Source organism: Salvelinus sp. IW2-2015, linkage group LG3 (assembly GCF_002910315.2).
Source record: "Salvelinus sp. IW2-2015 linkage group LG3, ASM291031v2, whole genome shotgun sequence".
NCBI lineage: Eukaryota > Metazoa > Chordata > Actinopteri > Salmoniformes > Salmonidae > Salvelinus > Salvelinus sp. IW2-2015.
The window spans coordinates 1,974,956-1,984,195 of record NC_036840.1 but is presented as its reverse complement, the minus strand read 5'-3'; the positions used below and the strand labels follow the sequence as shown (position 1 = coordinate 1,984,195).

Sequence of the window (9,240 nt, the reverse complement as noted above, 5' to 3'; positions counted from 1 at the left end):
TGTTTCTCTGCCTTCTGAAACATGGAGATGTTTATCTGCTTTTTGAAATATGGATGTGTTTCTCTGCCTTCTGAAACATGGAGGTGTTTCTCTGCCTTTTGTATACAGTCAGGAGAATTTGAGCTATTAGTAAAAAAAGAGTAGAAAGTTCTAATGAGCCATGCCCTTCTCTGGTGTTAGTGTAGACCGGCTGTCTCTCACTATGAGCTGTGGACAGAATACTAATGTATGACTAATGGGGTGCCTGTCTCTCACTCTCTCCCTATCCATCCCGCTTCCTCTCTCTTTCTCAATCTTTCTTCCTCCCTCTACATTGTTCTCCTCTCTCCCTCTCTCTCCATCTTTCTTCCTCCCTCTCCTTCTTTTTCTCTTCCTCTCTCTCTCCTTTCTCTCTCCTTTCTCTCTCTTCCTCTCCCTCTCTCTATCTCCCTCTCTCTTCCCCTCTCTCTCCTTCTTTCTCTCTCTCTCCACAACAAACACAGTATGTGTGAGTCATAATCCACCACATTGAAGACGCAACTTCAAGCACATTAAAGGTTGTTTCCTTAGTGAGGGATTTGCAAAGGGATTTCTGAGCCACACAAGTCAGTCTGGGGGAATTTAGTGGGAGGTTTAATGAGAACAGGGATAAAAAGCGTTCTTGAACGTCCCCCTGAGGCGCTGCTGAAGGCAACCATCCTCATAGTTGTTGTGATCCTGAAGCTCTGATCACCTATTGGTGGGTACAAGCACTGCTTTGGTCTTAGCTCCATAGAGTGGGCTTACCTAATCCCCCTAGCCATTCTATGTAGTAAAGTTATCAAATCATTCTCTCACTCCTGAACGCAGCCCTCAAATAAATAAAATAATAAATAGTAAAATACATCCCAGAACGCTATCAGCTTGTGAACGTCTTCACAGAGTCCGATTAAAACCTGGTGAGATTTGAAATGGAGTAGGATTAAGCTCCATCTTTAACGCACAAAGTCTGATTACATTTGACTTTGAAATATAGCTTTTTGTAACATCTCCAATTCAGGCAACTGTAAAAACAGCCGTCATCCAAAACTGATGCAGATAAAAAAGAAAAACACGTGCAGAACTAAGCAAAGATAAGAGGATATCTGGCGTTGATTGCAGGCTTGATCATGGACATGCAACGTATGCTCTTGTTTTTAACAAGAATTGATCAAGTCAGAGACCAATCCAAACAGATTATTGATAAATGGATTGGATCTAATGTCATTTGTGATGATGGTCTGTTGGCAACATCCTTACATTCATCATAAACATTCATCAATCAGCTAGCTACACAGAAGTGTAGAGTTTCMAAATCATCTACGCATCACAGTATATCGAATATAGGCTGTCTAACTTAATTCCGTCAGAACTTTCCATTTGAGCCGTGCAATGCCTTGTCATTAGGCTATTATCCCCATGCCATTGCATCTCTCCTTTGCATTAGCCATCCTATTAGCAGTGAGAATGGAATAAGAAAACAAAGTTGTAGAATGCTGCAGGTTACTGCTCGCGCTCAGTTAATCTTTCCATTCACCTTAAGTGGACTGGCCACATCAGTGGAAATGGCTCTCAGTTTTGTCTGTCTGTACAGCCTACCTGTCAAGGGCAGACAGACTGACAGACCCCTGAAGACGGACTTTGGTTCATCAAACCAATATGGGGAGTATTCTTGGTGGGTGTCTCGATAATTTTCTGTATTTCCTTTTTAGCCCTACACTGTTTATGCCTGACGACAGTCTCCTTTCTGATTAACAGTGACCATAATATTGAATAAAATCCTCTACGGTGGATCGAAGTAACTCAGCCACAGTGCAACTAAAAGGTCAGGTAAAATAAAATGAGATTAGCATTGATTGCCTTTATAGATTTTAACATTTCGATGTTTGTATTGGAGGTGGCACATAGACTGTATGTCATGTTATTGTGCCCCCAAGGAGTGTTAAATGTTATATAGGCACCTCTATTGCCAGGAAAGGTTGCTGAAAGGGATATGGATATTTTCCCAATACGCATAAAAGGACACATTTAATGTTGTTTGTAATGGATTGTTGCATTTATATAGTGCATTTAAATGCATCAGTAAGCATGTTTAGTACTTGGAGATTTTCCCTAATACCATATGGAGAAAAGGTTACTACTGGCCCTCCAGCACCACCTCCAACAACAGCAACCACACTTTCCTATGTGGTCTCCCATCCAGGGGTTAACCCAGCCCTACCCTGCTTAGCTTATGTAAACCAGTCGATTTTAYCAATGCAATGTACTGTAAGGATGGATTTTATCATGCCATCCTTTTATAAAATGTCCCTATGTAGAATTTTGCTTTATGATTGATGAATGGCTCTGAATCACACTTCTACACACCACATACAAGAATCCATAACGCCACAAGACACAGATATGAAAGCATAGATCCCTACATCTCTTCTTCTCGGTCAATTATTCCACTGACTCGCCCCCTTTCTTTCTTTTTCTTACTCTCTCCCTCTCTCTCTCGCTCTCTCCTCTTTCGCTCTTCCCCTCTCTTTCACTCTCTTATCTCTCCCTCCCTCTTCCCCTCCTCTCTGTCTCTCTCTCTTCCCTTCCTCTCTCTCCCCCTCCCTCTCTCTATCTCCTCTCTCGCTCCCTCTCTTTCCTCTCTCTCACTTGCTCTCTCTCTTTCCTCTCTCTCTCTGTTCTCTCCCTCTCCATCCCTCTCTCTCTCTCCATCTCCCTATCTTCTCCCTCCTGTGTTCTCTCAGTTCATCAGACAAACACAAACAGGCTGGTCCCCCATGGTGTGGTAACTGCAGCCTGTACACACAAACACAGAAAGTTTCTCGCTCTCTCTCTTTCCTCTCTCTCTCGCTCTCTCTCGCTCTCTCTCGCTCTCTCTTTCTCTCTCTTTCTCTCTTGCTCTCTCTCTCTCTTGCTCTCTCTCTCTCTCTTGCTCTCTCTCTATCTTGCTCTCTCTCTCTTGCTCGCGTTTCTCCTTTCTTTTCTCTCTTTTCTCTATCTCGCTCCTGCTCTCTCTCTTTCCTCTCGCTCTTTCCCCTCTCTCTCGCTCGCTCTTGCTCTCTCTCTGTCCTGCTCTCTCTCTTTCCTCTCTCTCTCTCGCTCTCTCTTGCTCTCTCTCTGTCCTGCTCTCTCTTTCCTTTCTCTCTCTCTTGCTCTCCCTCTTGCTCTCTCTCTCTTTCCTCTCTCTGTCCTGCTCTCTCTTTCCTCTCTCTCGCTATCTCTCTGTCCTCTCCCTCCCTCTCTATCCCTCTCTCTCCATCTCCCTATCTTCTCCCCCTGTGTTCTCTCAGTTCATTAGACAAACACAAACAGGCTGTCCCCATGGTGTGGTAACTGCAGCCAGTACACACAAACACAGAAAGGGAGACATGTCATCCTATACACACTCAGACACTGACTCCAAACTGCGATCAAACAGACACTGACCCAAACTTCTATCAAACAGACACTGGACTCCAAACTTCTATCAAAAACAGACACTGGACTCCAAACTTCTATCAAACAGACACTGGACTCCAAACTTTTATCAAAACAGACACTGGACTCCAAACTTCTATAAACAGACACTAACTCCAAACTTCATCAAACAGACACTGGACTCCAAACTTCTATCAAACAGACACTGGCTCCCAAACTTCTATCAAACAGACACTAGACTCCAAACTTCTATCAAACAGACACTGGACTCCAAACTTCTATCAAACAGACACTGGACTCCAAACTTCTATCAAAACAGACACTGGACTCCAAACTTCTATCAAACAGACACTGGACTCCAAACTTCTATCAAACAGACACTGGACTCAAACTTCTATCAAACAGACACTGGACTCCAAACTTCTATCAAACAGACACTGGACTCCAAAACTTCTATCAAACAGACACTGTACTCCACAACTTCTATCAAAACAGACACTGGACTCCAAACTTCTATCAAACAGACACTGTACTCCAAACTTCTATCAAACAGACACTGGACTCCAAACTTCTATCAAACAGACACTGTACTCCAACTTCTACAAACAGACACTGGACTCCAAACTTCTCTCAGGGCACCAGTCACCCCTTGGGGCAAGGACACTTGAACAGTAGGGTTAAAATTCAACAGGACTGTAGGGAGGCTTTGTTTGCATTCTATTCCACAGTCACAAACATCTGATTCAACTTGACTGATTACATACGCACGCATGGGAATGCACGCATGCGCAGGCACACACACACACACACACACACACACACACACACACACACACACACACACACACACACACACACACACCACACACACACACACACACACAACACACACACACACGCGCACGCACACCAAACCCTGTCAGGTCACATATTGAGTTTTCCTTTCTTGTGTAATTGGTATGTACAGTAGACAGACATCAACACCCTGACCTATGACCTCACCAGCAGTGTGGGCCAATCAGAGGCCAAGGGACGGTGCCAGGAGTATGCCGGCCAAGCTGTGACTGTGGGAGACTAATGAACTAATTGATCAGGGTGGAAGGCCTCTGGCCGTCACTATTCCTCAGAGGATCATACAGCCAATGAAGCCGATACAAGGACCAAACCACAGGCGCTCCACAGGACGTCACAGTCAGATCTTTATATGACCACAGGCAAACTAGCTCTCCACAATACAGGTACTCTCCAGACAGTTAATATTCATTCAATTCCTAAGAATATATTATTTGMCCATTAGTGGAAAGGTGGTCTGAATCTGAAGTTTGATGTACGTGGTTATGTGATTCGAAGTCTGTCCCATCAAACACACAATAAGACAAAAACACAGACAGACACACGAACAGATGGACACAGACATGATGCACCCATCAGATTCCCCACAACAAGAGTCATTGCCAGCGCCATCGATGGTGTTCCTCCCTACAAAGAGACTCTGTCAAGCAATGGGCCAATGGCAGATTTCAAAACTATGAAATCCATTCTCTCATAGCTGGATTTAAGGATTTTCAGTAAGCCAGAAATTGTTGCGGTTTTGTTGTAATGAAATAGCTGTCTAATTGACGTCTCAATTAGAATATGTGCATTTCCTCAATTGACCATTTAACCATTTAAATGACACAGGCCCTCAGCTCAGACTAAATCCCATGCCATGATTACCTATGGATTGTCTGAGAAGATTTGATGAAATAGAGAGCCAGTCATCTCTTAGTATCATAGTATCTTAGTAGCCTCTTCTAGCTCTGCGATAGTGGATACTGTTGAACCTTACCTCTCTTATTGCAGGGTCCCAGCTGACGGCTCTAGTCTAGCTACAGTACCAAACAGCATACAGCCCATGCACTTCCGAGCTCAGCTTGATCCCAGAACTGTTTGTGCTGTACTGCCAACTTCTGAGGTTGTCATTGGCATGACGACAGCCAGAGAGGGCTATTCGGTGCAAACAGGGGAAGGGGCTTCTCAGGGCCTAGACTGGGGTCCMTCTCTGGTTTGGGTCTGGCAGCCCTCTCCCTCCCTACCTCTCCAGACCCCATCAACAGCCTCTCTGTTCAGCCTACATGTGATGTGAGAGGTCAATGTGTACACCACAAGAATGAACCAGCCACTCAAAGTGGGGATCTTTGTGCATTTTTCTTATCCCTGCCACTCTCTCTCTCTCAACCACTTGCTCCCTATAGACCGGACCTGGCTCCTTTGAGAGTGCTTCCCTTCCCCACTGTGAATCAGCCTTCTTAGGCATCTCACAGACCATTCTCTACCTTATTGCTCCAGGTCTTCCATAGAGAGCGGTCATGTGACACAGCATTTGTATAGATGGGTGAAATGCATTGGCTTTGTGTTCCATGCTGAATAGCATCTCTCAGTGTGGCACATATAAAGTGTTTGAAATGTGAGGGACAACTTAACATTGAGGGAAAGCAGGATCCGTAAAATGTGCCTCGCCTTATCTTCCTCAAATGGCAGCCCTTACATAAATGCCAGTGCACATTMACAAATGGGACTGGTTATGTGAGAGTTAGCTCACCCTCCTGGCTTCCATCCAYGCAGCTCAGCTCCACCTCGGGTCTCTCAATGAGCTTGACRTKCCACTGACCAAAGCTGGTTTCTCAAGCTCATCTCTCCACCTATTGCCTCATGTTTAATCTCCCAGCTCTTTCATTAGGAACACACCGTGTGTTACTTCTAAAGCAATGAACTGGCCAAAGCTCATTTAAAGCTAGATCGAGACCAGGGCTCTTTTGTACACAGTAGGAATGCCAGAGATGTTGGTCAAAGTTGGGGTTCCTATACCAGGTGTGAACATAACTATGGAACACAGGCGCAAGGTCTGCTCAACCTAGGAGTGCTACAATACCGATGCCCTCGGTTCTCATTCCAGTCAGCCTGACCCAAATTACAATATCCTGGGAAAAACACTGTCCCCAACAACCACATGCGCACGCACATGCACGCCACGCACAAATACGCTCTGTCAAACACACTCACATACACTGCAAGCATAGGTCTTTATAAGAGGACACCAAACGAAGCCAATAACATGACTAGTCTAATGATATGCTCGGAGAATGAAGGGTTATGTTCTGGTGGCGTGCACCTCTGTAGAATTGTGAAACTTGACTGATGGAGTGATTCAAGCAGTTGTGCTACAATATGAAGAAAAACGAAATATGGTTTTAGACTAGAGGAACATAGATGTTCTTAGAAGTCTTGAAGTTTGCAACGAGTCCTACAGCATACGAAGTATTTGGATAAATGCTACTTTTGGAGTTAACCCCTTACTGTAACGCAAACACTAAATATTACAAGGAGACGGTAAACACAAAGCCCTCACTCTCTCTACTATTGTTCTCATTCCTCATGAGCTTGTTTTGAGCTCTTGTTCTTTACTGTTTTATTTGTCCACATACGAAGCCTGAAAGGGAAAATATATCCAGTTTAAATTATATAATCCTTTGGTAATTGAAAAAACAAGAGCTTTTTTTCAATACCTGAGCCTCTGAGCCTTTCACCTTCAGAACTGAATAACCATAGAAAACACATGGACAATCAAGATGGTTTTACAGCAACAGTGTGCTGAAAGGGATACAAAAACAACACCCATAGCTTGTGGTGATTAGTATCTGCAACCAACATTTATATCGAGATAACCAGGGGAAAATTCACAAAAAGGCTCTCAAGCTATACTTGTTTGTCGCAGTATTTAGTGTATATTAGCCTGGGACGTGGCACACATCCAAAACAAAGCAAGCCAGAGAACACTTACTAACACAGAGAGTTAAAATGATGCTGCCAACTCAAAGACACCAGTTCCACTATCCACAACACAAACATTCCCCATACACTCTCTTCCGCATCACTAATTGTCCATATCTTCTAGCTACAGTTGGACTCATCTGATTGAGTCTCGCCCATTCATATCCACAGACTCCCAGCATTGCTAGTCCCTGTCTGCCTCTCACAGTTCTGAAATCTCCCTCCTCATCTCAGCCCCAATAGCTTCACACCCACATCTCTCCTGTCACCAACCTACCACCACACATCCAAAGTGTTGCACCTTGCTCCGGTTTTAAGTACTTACTTTGAACTGAGGTCTGGTGGTTGTTCCACGCTTTGCAATAGTTTGGGAACTCTCCTCTCATCTGCTCCTACACCCTGCTGTCGTTCACTCTCTAATTCTCTCTCTCACCTCCCTCTCTTTCTTTCACTTACTCTCTCACTCTTGTCTCTCCACAAAGCTGTTCCTCTCTCTCTCTCCTCTCTCTCTCTCTCTCTCTCTCCTCTCTCTCTCTCTTTCTCTCTCTCTCTCTTCTCTTTCTCCCTCTTCTCTCCCTCTCATTTCTGTTGCTGAGGAGGAGGGCGTTCTTAAATCTTGGTTTCCTGACTCGTGATCAGGATCTCATTGCCACAAGGTCACTCCAGGACGGCCCCGCTTGGCATGGAGCAGCACTCGGAGAGAGAGAGAGAGAGAAAAGAGAGTAGAGAGGGAGGCAGAGGAGGAGAGGGACACATAGAGACAGAACTGGAGCTATGGAGTCACACTGGGGACGAGAGAGAGAGAGAGAGAGAGAGAGCAGAGCGAGAGAGAAGAGAGGTTGGGTTGAGTTGAGTTGGGTTGGGGTGGGGTGGGTTGGGGTGGGGTGGGGTTAGCTACAGATGGGCTCTGACAGGATAGCCCCAGTCATCTAATATACAGTAGTTATATAAACAACATGAAGAACAACATGGACAACAGCATGGAGAATAGTACCCATACAGGAAAAAATACATTTCAATATATTTAATGTCGCATAAAATGTATTTCAAATACACTAACGGTCAAAAGTTTGGACACACCTACTCATTCAAGGGTTTTTCTTTATTTTTACTATTTTCTACATTGTAGAATAATGGCGAAGACATCAAAACTATGAAATAACACATGGAATCACGTAGTAACCAAAAAAGTGTTCAACAAATCAAAATATATTTTATATTTGAGATTATTCAAATAGCCACCCTTTGCCTTGATGACAGCWTTGCACACAGCTTTGCACACTCTCTCAACCAGCTTCATGAGGCAGTCACCTGGAATGAATTTCAATTAACAGGTGTGCCTTCTTAAAAGTTAATTTGTGGAATTTCTTTCCTTCTTAATGCATTTGAGCCAATCAGTTGTGTTGTGACAAGGTAGGGGTGGTATCTTTTGATCGGTAGTGTACATGTACATACATTTGCATCTTTGCTTAAATGCATGTAATGACTTGTCAATATTCCAGAAATGAATGGCAGTGACATCTAGTCTACAGGGTGGTCAAAGTGGTTCCTATGTCAGCTTCTTAAATTACTGATTACGTATTGATCAATGGCGATAATTATTTTTGGTCCACTAAGCCCAACATTGTTTTGGTAAGTAAAAAATGTACTTTTGATATCACCTAAATGTAACATTCTGTCATAAAGAGCATGTTCAACTTTATAACATTTTCCCATGTCAAAAGAAAAAATGTATTACTGTAGTAAGAGCCTCTCTTCAGCTTAATTAAATAATGACAAAAAAGCTAAGCTATTTTAATAATTTTTGTATTTGAGTTATCGGTTTAAATAAAAACTATTCTTCGTACAACACTCCACAATATGTCAAAATGTAGGTGTAAGTCTTGTGCTTCCAATGAGTGGTATTATATGGATCTACAGTGGATGGTTAGCTGGGTTATGGTGTGTTCGTATCCAAGTGGGGAGTGGGAATTTACCACATCTGGGGAAAATCCACTTGAACGGCCCTCAATCTGG

At 43.6% G+C, this 9,240-nt stretch overlaps 1 protein-coding gene across 3 annotated transcripts in view; it reads right to left on the bottom strand.

The window, feature by feature from the left end:
* The window catches only part of ptn (pleiotrophin-A), a 74,743-nt gene that overhangs the window by 48,973 nt on the left and 16,530 nt on the right, over positions 1 to 9,240 (bottom strand). Inside the window, exon 1 of one of the 3 annotated variants that reach the window (XM_070433882.1) lies at positions 7,550 to 7,720. The exons of 1 other annotated variant lie outside the window; for it this stretch is intronic. The gene's annotated coding sequence lies outside the window, so the exon portion shown is untranslated. Of the gene's footprint in view, positions 1 to 5,242; positions 5,262 to 7,549; positions 7,721 to 9,240 lie in introns of those variants that run through there. One more of the 3 variants, XM_070433877.1, reaches the window with a different exon arrangement.